Source organism: Lissotriton helveticus, chromosome 10 (assembly GCF_964261635.1).
Source record: "Lissotriton helveticus chromosome 10, aLisHel1.1, whole genome shotgun sequence".
NCBI classification, from domain to species: Eukaryota; Metazoa; Chordata; class Amphibia; order Caudata; family Salamandridae; genus Lissotriton; species Lissotriton helveticus.
In genome coordinates, this window is record NC_136071.1 from 209,386,882 (window position 1) to 209,402,134 (window position 15,253).

A 15,253-nucleotide genomic window follows, 5' to 3' on the forward strand; every position below is an offset into this window, starting at 1 on the left:
TCGCAGATGGTTTCATCTGCGAGGATGAGTATGACTTTCTTAATAAAACCACTCCTTCTACCTCTGTTTTGTATGGTCTCCCGAAGACACACAAATCAGAAAGTAACCCCCCAATGCGGCCCATCATTTCAACTATTGGCTCATGTACCGAGCCACTGTCAAAATATGTAGACAGATTTTTATGCCCCTTGACGCAGAGATATGCATCATATGTCCGCGACACCGGGGATATTATTAACAAAATTGAGGGCCTGCAATTCAATCCTGCCACAGACATCCTGGTGACGCTCGACATTGAGGCGTTGTACACCAACATTCCTCAATGTCGAGCGTTGCAAGCGGTGTCTGCTCTCCTCAGGAGATATCCATCTGATCGCCCAGATATTTTCATTCTCCAATGCTTGGAAATTGTGCTCATGAACAACTTTTTTGAGTATAATGGGAAGATTTTCAAGCAAATTAAGGGGACATCAATGGGGGCTTCTTGTGCCCCTAGTGTGGCCAACGCATTCATGGGAGAATGGGAGCTTAAAAATATTTACAACGAACTGGCCCCATTTTTTGAAAACATTTTTGTTTGGAAGCGTTTTATTGATGATATTTTTTTTATTTGGAAAGGATCTGAAGAAGAACTGCAGGCGTTTTACCTTTGGCTCAATGCAAGTGACACCAACCTGAGGTTCACTATGAACCTAAGCACTCAAAAGGTAGACTTTTTAGACATCAGCATTGCAGGTACCAATGGACACCTAACAGTTAGTCTTTTTAGGAAAAGCACTGCCAAAAATACAATCTTGGAATTTGGCAGCTTCCATCCGAATTGCCAAAGGGAATCTATACCCTTTGGCGAATTTTTACGAATTCGCCGCAATTGTACAGATATTGGTGCATTTCACTTTCATGGGGATGCACTCAAAGACAGACTACTGAGGAGAGGTTACCCACATCGCTTGGTGCGACAAGCCTACAAAAGGGCCAAATATATGATAGATCCGCACTATTACAAGGTAAAACACGTGTCAAACAGGACAGAATCACTTGTGTGATCAACCATTCCACCCTGAACAACAAGCTTCGTAATATCATCAACAGAAACTGGAGGATATTGAACACGGATGAGAGTGTTCCTCCGCTTCCTCTCCCCATGTTGGCGTATAGGAGAAATAGAAATCTTAGGGACATGTTGGTCCACGCCAGACCGCCCACGAGAAACTTCCAAAACAACCAGCTTTCCATCACTGGACTTCCGGCAGTATTGGGCAACCACAGGTGTGGCTCTTGCCACGCTTGCGAGTCAGCCATGATATCTGACACTATTACCTATAATGAAAAAGAGATTAAACTACGTTGCCTTACCAACTGCCGTAGTAGTAACATAGTGTATATCCTTTTCTGTGATTGTGGCCTGGCCTATGTTGGCGAAACAGGTCGCGAGTTTCGCGTCCGTTTCAGCGAACATAAGTCTGCCATCAGGACCAAAAAGTTATCTGCCCCGATAGTCCAACATTGTATTGACAAGTCCCATAAGGAGGATGAGATCAAATGGTCTATCCTGGAAAAAGTTACACCGAAAATGGGACAACTGAGTGAAATCACGCGCAAAAAACGTGAAACCTTTTGGATTTTCCTGCTAGACAGTGTGAAAAGAGGACTCAACGAGGAACTTTCTTGGTATGTGACCAAGTAAAATATTATCTCCTCGATGCAGGAATTTTCAGTATGTGCCAATGTGGAAAATTGTTATGAATCACGCAGAGAAACTGTTTTTTACTGCACCCCCTGTGTAGTTTCAGTATAGTTTAGGTTCATTGAATCTTGAACCCACACGAGATTATTAGGTGGGATGTCTAACACACTTGATTATTAAAAAAAATTCTTTTCGGGTAGGATTGTATGTGAATACGTATATATTAATACAGTGTGTATACTAATATACATGTTGCAGCATTGATGACTCAGTTGTCACACATGTTTCGTGTGCCTTCCTTGGTGGTTGGACCACCCCATGCACGTGGTATTTTACAGATGGACCAGTTGCGGCTTGTCAGGTCTTTTTCGAAAGATTCCCTCTGTTTTTCTCGCAATTTTGCGTTGAAATCAAATAGCGTCACTCTCTACACCTTGAACGGTGGGACCACTAGTACTGATAATTCCACTTACGCAATTATTGATACATTCTGTATCATTAAAAGCTTACTTTATTGTAATTTGCTATAATTATACACCTCCGCCCTTGACTATGTCACACTTTACCATGTAAGTCTCAAGCCTAGAATTGTGGGACCAAGAGGACTGATAATTCCATTTATGCAACTATTGGATACACTTTGAACCATTAAAGGCTTGTGTTATTGCAATTTGTTGCGGTTGCACATCACCTTTTCTGATTACAGCACACTTTAACATGTCAATCTCAAGCTGTAAATGCATTTAATTATAGTGACTGGGCTCAGCGTCACTATTTATTTTGCCACGTTTATATTTGAAACTACCCTCGTAATCTGGTATTAGCAAGATGGACGCACTCCGTAAGTCCTTCGTTTGTGTTTACATTTGAAGCCCTTCGTTTGTGTCTACACTGGGAGACCTTGGTCATCACACGCCCATTTCTCACGGGATTGGGACGTCTTTGAAGGGGTATAAATCATGGCGGCTATGAAGTGGCTGTCGACTTAGGGGCGCAGAGACGGAGCAGGATTACGGCGCGTTGCCACAGACCTGAAGGTAGGCGGTTGAATTATGGAGTCGTTCGGGAGGTACCCCCGGCTTGAGTGTTAGGCATGGCACTTTATAGTTCTAGCGCATTTGGTACTAACCCGATGAGTGGGTTTTTATATATATTGTACTGACACTTAAGAAAAAGGCGGTATTTTGTGCGCCCGCCGGCCCGAGAAACAGTACAGGGCCTCCGGCCATCCTGCCTACGGGTGATAAGTAAACGCGGCACCGGGCAGGGCATTTGGTGTTGCGGAATTTTTTGCTAACAGCTCGAAGAGTGGGGCCTGAAGCTTTGCACTTAGTTAGGAGCGTATGTGCTCTGAGGCATAAACGGTAACATGCGTGGGTAACAGTCTAAGAGAGTACAGGGCTTTCCTTGCTGCTAGCGCATTAATGCTAACGAAGATCAATGTTCGCGTAGACCAAGGTTGTTGTCACAACACTTACAGTCCGTAATGATCACTCTTTACTGAAGCATGGATGCCTGAACGCTCTTAAGATAGGTGGACTATTTAGATTTATTTAACTATCTACGTGCATGACTGCTCGCCAGACTCTGCATACATTTAAATAGCGTGTAACACTGGTTTTTCATCCTCCTCCATAGGGTCGCTGGCATACAATATAGCAGTTGATTAATGGACTGCACCTCCACTGTGTATAAAAGTAAGCCTTCACTATTCTTTTTATGGCTTGACTGCTCTTTGCTATCTTGGATATGCATATCATGTGTAGTGCGTCAGCGCTCATGCGAACCTCTTGTCGTTTTTTCTTCTATAACAGATTAGGAAGCAACAGTACTTAGTCCCTTCGCCGTCTGCTCCAATTAACTTGAGACCATCTTTTAATGTAGCACACTGATGTATCTCTTGAAGCCTTACTAAACAAGGACACACTGCGACCGCCTGGGTAGGTCACCATCAGGGCTCAATAAGGATGTGTGTTTGCAGCAAGCATCCATATATTATGCAAATTTTGAAACCTGTGTACAAATTATGACATTATGGTGTTTAACATTCTCCCTGTAGCCATCAATTTGGATGATTTCCTGAGTCTCGCATGTCATTATTGCTTCCATCATGAACTTCGCTATTGGTAAGCCCAATGTAATCAGGGTAATGTTAGAGTCTCAGCAAGTCGCCAGTACATTATAATTGACATCCTCCTTCAATTCCTTTGTAGATGCTGCTTAATTGATCTGGTTCCTTACTGGTTTTTTGACCTTTTATACTCACACTTACTCATGAGAAATACCCACTGTGTAAGTATACGTAACGAACATCTGTGTAATTGCGAGCCCCCCAGGCCTTGGAGGTTGGGCCTCCTTGTATATATCCCTTTCTTTTGGTGCTCATAATTTAGCTGGCAACAAGATATGAGAGTGAATAGGTAATTCTGGGCCCACATTAGGTTTTTTACTATGCAGCTATTTGAATCATGTTCCCTTTGCTTTTTTAGTTTAGGATTTTACTATAGTCACGGTGATGAGCCCCCATAGTTTAATAGCAATAGTGAATGTTGTACTTTGTTCTTAATATTTCATTTGTGGATGTCTGAGTGACAGATCTATTTTTCTCTTTAGGGTTTTGGGTTCTGTCTAACCCCCGGGTTCTGCACTAAATGATGAACAAGGTCCTGATGAAGGTGGCTTGAACCACCGAAACGCGCGTAGACCTGCTACAAGGGCCGCTACTCCTCCCTTAGAGCCCTTGAACAATTTAGCTGTGTGATCTGGCTGATTGTTAACCAGTTCCCTTTTCATCTATGTATGAGGTTTGATTGTAGTATGATTGGTAGCACGAGAGTAAGTTGGTTGTATGTCTGATACCATGGGGTTTATTTATTGATTTGTTGGTGATTTTTATGACTCTATTGTGTTGTTTATGAATTTGTATAATTAATTGATGTGTTTTCTATAAAATTGTCTGATTTATAACGATTTTTATATGAATTTACACTTACAAAAAAGAGAAATAATAAATACAATGTTTTGAATGATTTCTGTTCAGTATTACCCTTTTTTCTGTCACTAGTTGTTGATATGTATTGATGTATGCACACAATTGAAGTATTTGGCCAATGAAGGGACTTCTTCCCCTTTCAGTTTAGTTTTTTCCCCTCCGTCCCTTGGCCACATTCGCTCCTTGAGGGGGTCCCATTATACATGTTACGATCAACCCCAATTAAGCACATATTGCCAGAGTGGTGTGCACGTTCCCAAAACACCATAACGTTAGATGTTACATGAAGTTAGGAATATTCAGCCAATCAGAGCACAGCACACACAGTACACTCAGGGATCACGCGCTCAGAATAACAGGCATCTGGACACTTCACCCACTGGCCCTCATTGTGCCCATGCAAGGTCGAGACTCAACTGCATTCACTATAACGTGGACGGATTTACACCTGATGACAAGTCCCGCTATCCTTTTTCTAAAATAAAATCTAAATAGTTTTACTCCAATGCTCCAAAGACTGGATATAATGGCACTCAGAACAATTGTAGGTTAAGACAGTCCTCAGACCTGTTTCTGTGGATGTTTCCCAAAGGAAGCGTTAAATTAAACCGGCTATTCCTGTTTTGCTAAACGCCTCTTGTCTTTTGTTTTTTCAAGGTAAATCCATATTCCAGCAACAGATTAATCAGTATTACTGCAAAGATACTAAGGCCCTGATTACGAGTATAGGTGGTATTTATTGCACATGATAAATAAAGATACAACAAAGTAATTTATTTATCAAGTGCAATAAATACCACATAATAAAGCACCAAAATCTGCATGATGCAGTAAATACTGCATGTTTTTCCCAGTTACATTTCAGCAAGTTTGGCCAGCTGAAATGTAATGGAGGTTGAGTTATGTACAGTATCCGATAATTTGTTAAGTACTTAACAATTCGTAATTCCAACCGGTGCGTAAACAGAAGTTTACGAATGGGTGGGAATTAACTGCTTGATTCGTAATCAGAGCCTTAGATGGATTTATATTTCCATGGCAATGGACTCAAGGAGCCATGTCAAAATTAACTGTTCATCCGCTGCAGCCCAGGGAAACTGCTTTCACCCTTAAACCTGAATGAGAAATTAGCCGGTTCCTAATATTCTCTACTTAGTCACTGTAACTTTTCTTATATGTTCAGGAATGTTTAATGCAAGTACCACTGGTTATGCAATTAACATTTGCACAAAACCTCGCAGTCAAACATATTTCATGCATACCTTCCCACACCATGCTCTCACCACGTGCTCAATTTCAATCTGCCTAACTGCATCATCTTTTGCCTACTAGTGGTCTTAATGTCACTACTTTGACCTGCTGTTCAAACATGTGCCATAATTTAAAAAAACAACACACCTAACTCCATAACAGACCTAAGTTTGGTGTCAACCAGGCAGTTGTTTGGGATTTTACTGCAGTAATATTTAGTGATATCCATTTACATCAAGCAGTCGATATCTTGTGATTCTTTGGAGTGCGTCACCATGATAGAGGCGAGAGCTGCCGTAAACAGCCAGGCACCAAGCCTTTATGAAGTCCCCCCTAGCTTATTAAATGTGATTTTTTTTCTTCTAGGCTCTCATCATTTTAAGGGCAGTAAAAGCTGTGCTGAAAAGCAGAAGTGCATAGAAGTTATGGAAAGGTACTGAACTAACAAAATCACATAAGAAACTATCCTTTCAATCTTTGCCCTTTTCCCACTGAAACCCAGGGCAAACAAGTAAGGGACTCTTAGTTTTGGCAAGCTGCAGAGACAGTTCAAGTAAAATCTATGGAGTTCTATTGTAGCCTTAGAGCCTGCCGTAGTTGGTTCTACTGGCCATTAAAGGTCCGCTTCAGGGTTAAAGGCCCGAGCCGAAGGTTATTCTTGAATACCTCCCCGCTGACTCTTGCTGATACCTAAATCTCTGATTGCATTGCCCTAGTCTATTCAGAGCTTGGGATACCGAGTTGTCCTGTAGGCAGTAATGTTGTGGCTACCATTTGGAATAGTCAGCCTTCTTGTCCATATGAAAGATTGTACAATGAAATATCGAAGGCAGAATATGAAGGCAAAATTTCAACGGGACAGAATATCATGGGACAAAGTAGCGAGAGGTAAGTGCACAGAGGGAGGTAAGGATTTCCTATTCTTATCTCCATATCAAATTATCTTGAAGATACTTATATCACTAAGTTATTAATACATAGAGCTACGAATAGAAGATCTATATAAACTCACCTTTCGATATTTTGTCCCTCAATATAGTTGTCAAAATATTGTGGTCCGTCCATAGTCTGCCTTCAAAACTTAGTTAGTAATTGCTTTTTTGAAAGCACTAACAGCATTCGATAATAAAGATCTTTGGGAGGCAGAAGTAGGATTTAGAAATCACTTGTATCTTCCTTAAGCACCATGTCATTTCATTTTCGGTTACAAGAAGCTTGAAGCAACATTGTGTACATTTTTCGAGGAGGTACCAGGCATGTGAATGCTACAAAAAAGCATCTCTGTTTGGCTAGTAGTAGTAAGCAACATGACCTTGGGAGTTAGGATGACAGAAAGACTTGAAGATTCTCTTATTCGAGTCAACTATTGCTTCGACAGGGTTGGATAGGGCTTTTATTCCACCACCCATTTCTTGGAGGTTCCTGTTGCCTCTGTCACTTTCCCCAGGTCCTGGAAGTTAATTGCAGCAGGCATGTAGTGGCTTTAAGAGAGAGAGAGAGTAGGGGATGGTTTACAGAGAAAGTGATCTGAGCAGTGATTAGTTTGAGTTGGTGGTTTCTGATGCTCAACACCGGCACTTAATTGCCAACAATGGCGCTTATAGAGCAAACTTGACTCAAATGCGTTTTTCATGAGCACCAGTTAAGGACACATTCCTTTTTGGTACGCATGGGAGATTAAATGATTTGCCCAGAATCACAGGATGTTGAGTTTATGCCAAGACTCAAACCTGGTTCCCCAGCTCCAAAGTCAGGAGCTCTGGCCATTACTCCACATCCTCTCCCCACTTGTAGGGTTTCATGGTAAGTCAGTTCTGTTATAGGTGGCACTAATAGGAGCAATGGGCTGATACAAGCTGCCTCTTGACGAGAGCCCCAGTACTTATTTGTTCACAAATTAACCACTGGATCAGAGAGGGAGAAGATAGGAATGAAGGAGACAAAAAGTATTACTGGATGGATGAAAAGAGAGAGATTGTGTGAGGAGGTGAAGGAGTGGGCTGGTTTGTGCATTTTTGCCAGGGCTGCTTTTGGTTCCCCAGTCCAGTCCTGTTGTTAGAGTGGGCTTGAACAAATGGAAAAGACCAGCTTACAAAGGAGAAAATTCCACAAGGACCCCAGACTATCTCCATCATAGACTAGAAGAGTCTGTATACATGGGTTACAACATATTAAGATGGAGGTACTACTTGTTTATAACAGTAAACAACATTTATGATATCTGAATCTCAAGAGAGGAATATGTGGAGCTAGTCAGGGTAACTTCCCAGACCTCTTCTTTCAACTAAGACCTAATACTTCTCTGCTTCTACATACAGGTAGATGGGTCTGGGATGTGTAAATCAAGAGCAGTGTAAATGTGAGATATATAAATAAGATCCCTATCACTATGTCCTCACTACAAGAAATAAATACAATAGACTCATGGCATTTAGATCTACCGTATACGGTGTTTCTGTGTGCCATCAATAAATCCACCGGATTGCACTACCTAATTGATGACAAGTATAAATTCACCGCCCGTTCCCATGCCTGGATGACAATACAATCATCTCACACATTAAAACCAGCAGCACTGTTCAGCATGACCTACCCATTGAATCTACAGAGGAAACTGTTGGCCATCAGGCTTGGGACCCTGCCATCTCTGGCTGACCAACCAGTATAGAACCACCAAGCGGTGCATTAGGATGGCGGGCGGATCGCCCCTGCCATCCCTGCAGAAATGACCCTCCGCCATATTAAAATGACTGGGGGGTCCGCTGTGGGCATGCGGAGTCTGCTTTGGGGGCCTGTGGTACCCCCCCCTGCCTTTCAAAGAACAACGTGGCAGGCACCGCGCGGTGCCTGTCATGTTGTGCTTTCATGTTGTGCTTTGAAATGTACAAGATGTATTCTTAGCATTGCAGCTGGCGGTTCTTTCAGCACCGCCCTCCACAATGTTAAGAATACGGGATGCGCTCGCCAATGGGGCGGGCACATCCTAATAGCCCCCACTGCACCCCCGCCCTTATGGCGGGTGGTCCCTTGTACCGTGAGGATGGTGGGTGGGCAAAGTCCGCCTGCCATCCTAATGGGTACCCAAGGCTCTAAATCATACATATTATGTATTTCCTGCCAAAAATGCATTATACATCTGGTTTGCATATGTCCAGTCCTAGAGAAGCATCGGAATCTGCTGCTGAAACACCCCTTTAATGAACAGGGAATTCGTACCTGTCGGTCGGCCTTTATAAAGTATCCACCGATCCTCAGATTAACTGTAAACCGGATTAAGTGGGCCAGGATAATCCCCACTGATTTCCAACGTAAGGTAATAAATGACTGTAGGGAAGTAATTAATATGTGTCTTGAAGATGATATCAATGCTAAAATTATACTGATTAACTTCTCTAAGATAAATAAGGTGGTGGATAGTTCCTTAAGCTGACCGTTTAGAACTAACAAAAATTTCAACGTGGGTTGATTTGATCAGAACTGTTCTAGAGCATTACGGGATTTGAAGAAGGCTTTGAATATTAAACCTAGACAGTCGGATAGTATTAAACAGTTACGACTTACTTATAAGTTAGCAATTAAGGGCAGAAAAGCTGAGCTTCAAACGGAAGCCTGGGATAAATTGAGTTTAGCAGCAGACACAAATGATAGTAAACTTTTTTGGGATACTGTGAATAGTCCCTTCTTGAAGGACGATCACATCCCGGAACTGAATTACTTAGTTAATTTTGATGCCTGGGTGGAACACTTTTCTAGCATTTTTAATAATTCAGATAGGAGTGCGTCCAATTTTAATCCATCAATTCAAAATGACACCAACTGGCATGTATTACCCCTGTTGATTGATATTGAGGAAGTCCATGAAGGTATAATAAATAGCAAGGGGGGCAAGGCCCTGGGCCCTGATGGGGTGCCAATTGACCTATATAAGAATGAAATGGAGTTGTGGTCCCCAATTTTAACCAGAGTTTTCAATGCAGCTGTTGAGGATTCTATTCCGATGTCTTGGGGTCACTCAATAATTATACCTATACACAAGAAAGGGTCCAAGTCTGAACCGAGTAACTATCACCCTATATCCCTTTTGGACTCTTCCATTAAGATAATGAGTAGGATTCTGCTTAAACGACTTGAAAGTTGGACGAATGAAAACCTGATCCTCTCAGAAGTCCAATGTGGCTTTAGGAAAGGGCTAGGCACTCTGGAACAATGTGTAAACCTAGACCTATTGATTAGTAAATATACCCTAGCAAAAGAAGGCAATTTATACCTCAGGATCTCAGCAGCACTTTTGATTTGGTCGACCATTCCATCTTGTGGACACTTTTAAAAGAAACGGGCGCCCCTAAGGAGATTGTTTTCTTTTTAGCAAGATTATATGAGAAACTCTCCAGTAAAGTGCGGTATGGACTATCAGGAGAATGCACCCCACTTTTTAATGTCAATGGCGGCATCCGTCAGGGATGTGTGCTGGCCCCATTATTATTTTCACTATTAATTAATAGCATAGACTCAGAACTGAGGTTAATCCCGGCAGATTCCCCTATGATTTTTGAGGAAACTGTACCAATTCTATTATACGCTGACGATGTGGTTTTACTCTCCCGTAATCCTATTGGTTTACAGCGCCTTATTAAAATTTGTAAATTATTTATTGATAAAAGGAAGCTCCTTATAAATAAAACAAAAACATTTATCATGGTATGTGGTAAGCACCCAAAACTGTCCAGGCCTTTTTACATTGATGACTCTAGGGTACAGGTGATCAATTTGTTCTGTTATTTGGGAGTGACTTTTTCAGGGAACGGAACTTGGGTTCACGAACATGCCAATGTCAGGTCAAAAATGTCAAGGTTTTCCAATGGCATATTTAGATTTGCAGCTAAATTAGGAACTCGTAGACCAAAGGATATGGTGGATATTTACAAGGCCAGGTGTGTGACAGCAGCCTTATATGGGGCAGGTCTCTGGGGCTATTGTACAAAAAATTCCCTATTAATTGAAGAGAACCTGTTCCTTAAACATTTATTATGTGCCCCATCCTCTGTTTCTACAGAATTAATACACAATGAGGTGGGTCTGGAATATATCTCAGGTCTAGCGGCTATGCGCCCCCTCATCCTCTGGAAATCCATATGGAGTAAGGAAGAGACTGCGTTCACACAAACCTTAATTCGAGAATGCCTAAGGTTAGATAGTTGCAACAAAATACGATGGATAAAGTATGTTTGTTACTGCTTTATCTGCTTATTTAATTTTGATATATGTTTGGACCCATGCCTCACAGATACTTTATAAAAATCAGAAATTAAAACAGCTTTTCTGGAGGCGAAAAAGGTATCTCGTTCCTGTATAACTGAGAAACAACCGACAGTAATATTTTATCGGCAACTGGAACTTGTAAAGGTTTTCAAACCGTATTTAACTTTTGTAACTATTGCCTCCCATAGATATGTATTGACACGCCTAAGACTAGGAATAGCCCATCATTTGGTAGCTTTTCCTAATATGAAACAGAGTACCACCACTCCTTGCCCAAGTGATGGAGCTTCCCAGCAAAGTTGCTTCCACATCTTACTCTTTTGTAAATTCTATTTGAATTTTAGGACTTTTTATTTAAAACCTATCTTTTAAAGTACAGTATTATATCCGCGCAGGATGCCATGAACCTGCTCATTGGAATGGAGGATCCGGGACTGTGTTTCCACCTCGCATCTTTTGTATTAAAGGCCATCAATACTAGGAAATCAATTGTTATTAACTAGTGACTGTATTTTAAAGGGTATATTGGATTGTGTACTATTTTTGTATTTTGCACATTGCACTTTATGTTGTTTCATGTTGGCTTTGCCACTGGAATTTCAGTTTAACTTATGAAGGGCTATCTTTTGCTCCAACCGTATAATGAACTCGTACCCGTTGCATTTTTGTCTCCTGTATTTTGCACTTTATGATGTTTATAGCTGGATTTTGCTGCTGGAACATTTGTTAAACCCTTGAAAGGTTACCTTTTTCTACTTATTGTAATGAATTTGTGTACGTCGATTTTTATGGATGTTTTGTACGGAGGTAGTTACTGAAACTGTTGATATTTTCCTCCTTGTACCTTTTTAACTACTGTTATGCTGCATGGCTGATATACTCAACCGAATAAAGCTTTTAAATGAAATGAAATGAACTGTAAACCATTGAAATTCCCGCCATTACAGGGCAGGATTTTCAGTATAAACAACTGGGGCCATGGAACATTTTCACTGTGCAATTGCGCTTTAATAATCAAGTTTCCAAGATGCCTAACAAATTTTGATACTGTAACTTCAACTGAGTATGTAAGAGTGGACACAGGAGTAAGATTGCTCAGGTCTTTATTTAACATTTACTATGAATTTTAAATGTGGTTAAAAGTTAAAACCATCTTTTGCACTTTACAGAATTTTACCAATTAGCACAAAGACTGGCGCCCTCCAGTAGATAAGCACACTAGATCTCAAATCTTGCTTATTATCCCCCACTACCTCACCCTTAGGCTTCAAAAAAGCCACATTAGGGTGCTGCACCACTGAAATGCACCTAGTCAAATATGTGGAATCAAGTAGCGGGCATGTTCTGCGAAAAGGAATCACTTAGTAATTTCAGGTACTTCTCCTAGTCTGAATCTAAATAAATCTCTGGAGTGAACGGGAATTAAGTGGGATGATCACATTTTGGTCTTATTCAATATTTCACGAAAAGGGATGAATAATAGCTGAGATTTAACTGCTTTAAGAACCTCTTGGCTGTGAGACCTTCTGAGACACAATAGATCAGTCCCATTCCAATGCACCTCGTTGTGATGGAGTACCCTGTCCGCCAAACTCTAAATCGTGTTATCAATCTGATGTACTTAGGTGAAACTCTTCTGTGTGTTTGTAAAATGTTGAGTTGACTTTATTATACTTTTACAAGTTTGTTGTAGGATGTCTTTAAAAATGAAATATTTTCTGAAGGTGCTAGGTCTGGTGGCTCAGTGGACTAAGGCGTCCATTGCAGGGGCCTGTGTTTGTCCTCATTGTCACAGGGTCAAATCCCGGCAGGTCCACTCAGCCTTTCATCCATCTGAGGTCAATAAAGTGAGTACTGTTGAGTTGGGTAACAATGAACAACTGTTATTCAAAGCCAAGAGACCTCTTGGTGAACGTGCGCTTTACAAATACACATGTTATGAAGATAAGTGGTGCAGGACATCTTTTCCTTTACCTAAGTGTAAAGAGCGGAGGAGGCAGTAACAGCTTTAAATAAGGATTTATTTAAGTTAAATCCAAGGACCCACTTGAGCACAAACCAAAGCGTCTAGATCAGATCAGCTCCAACCGCTCCTCTGATCTAGAACTCAGGTTCACTACAACATTCCCCATTACATGCGTAACATTCTACAATACATATGACAGTTCCATTAATGACATCAGTAACAATGCTAGAAAGAAAAGAAGGATATTACCACACTAGGCTTAAGTGTAAATAAATGCTTGCCCATTTAACATCTTTCTGAATGTTAGTGTGCAGCCACGTAAACAACAGCCCAGGGCTGCTGTTCATTAGGAAGCCACATGCAAAGATCAGGAGGGCCACAAGTTATCTAAAGCCTAGATCAAAGCTCTCTCATCATGCAGGGAGTCTGTTTACCGCATATGCAAACAGAGAGCCATTTCAGGGAAAATAGAGTTCATGAGAATTTAGAGATTGAAGTGAGTTGCATCTGTCTTCCTGTATATTGCTACTTGCTGTGTTCAAGGCTTTGATAGTAAGTACCGCGCACAGATGTTTCATAAAACAAGCAATAATGCATGGAGGTCATTGTACTCTTTGGCAGAGAACTACACAGTGCTGAACAATCTTACAGCACCAAATAGTGCAATAATAAGGCCCACTTTTACAAACTGGATATTCCCAAAGTGCTCCTAGCGTTAAAATATTTTCTTACTGCATGGCAACCATTTTATGGACTTGAAGGTTGAAATGCTTGGTGTATCAGTTAGGGAACATAACTGGACCCTTTAGATTATTATATTTTATTGAGCTATCTTATTGTTTTGCTTGCCTTCAGTGTTTGACAACTATGTATACTTCACTTCTTAGACTGGGAGGTATTTAAAGGTGCTCACATATGGCAAAGTAATGACATTTACATACAATATATGATTTTACACTATCAACTGTTTGCACACTGCATTCATGAAATATATGAATGCACTTATGTTTATACCCTACAATAGACTATTTTCAGTTGCCATAAAAAATGTAATCGACACACGCTTGATCGTCAAGGTCATACATTTATACGTGGCCAGGTAGCAAGGCAAAAGTATGCTTTGATCCTCCTAAAAGTATGTATTATAAATGTGGCTATTTTTAGTGTACAAAAGTAAAGTGGTTTTAAAACTCAGGCCTTCTCTATGAGTGATCCATAAAATTATGTGTGAACTACTGTTTGCATGGGTGTCGGAATTACAAGTTCGGCTCTCATTATGCGTGGCTCTGTTAATTTCGACATGTGCATTATCTGCTGCTACCGCATATAACGCAATTATGGGGCATATTTACAAGCCCCTATCACCATGAAAGTACACATCTTGCAAATCTAATGTCAATAGATATTCTATTTTCGTTATCAAAGGAATGATTTCTGTGTGGTTATTATTCTGAATGATTCAAACATAAGAAATTTGTTTAGGCCTGTGAAGTCCAATATCTGTCAAAACCTTCTATACTGCTTCAGTACGAGAAAATGAATGAACAAAACCCTTCGCTCCTACAGACTTTGGGTACTGGAATTTTCGACAATTTTTGCAGTAAGCAATGCACTCCCTGAGCAAGTGCTTCTCTCTTTGTCATGTGTCTTTGTCACAGAGCACTTCTGTACAGCTGAAAAGAAAGAGGGTTGTTTGAACTGACTCCGATAACCATCTACCTTGCACCCACTGACTACACTGAGGAATGAATCGCCCCACCCCCATCCATATAGTCATATATTGGGCTAAGATGGTTGTAGCAAGGCATTGCTTGAAAATACAGCCCCTCTCGGCCATGGGTCTGGCCCGGGCCCGGCCTCAAAAAGGACTCCTAATATGCCGCTGATTTTGAGATGCACATTTTGGGAGGAATGATTTAATTCCTACAGAGATTCTTAAATGGTTTCACAATTGTATTCTCCTATGCGAATTTAGAACCATGCCATTTAATTTCATCCCAAACACCTCATGTCCCGTGAAGGGAAGCTTTTGAGTTAAGGTTCCCTGGCCATCATCTAGACTGGCTGCAAAGGCCATCCTTGCTGCAGACGCAGTGAA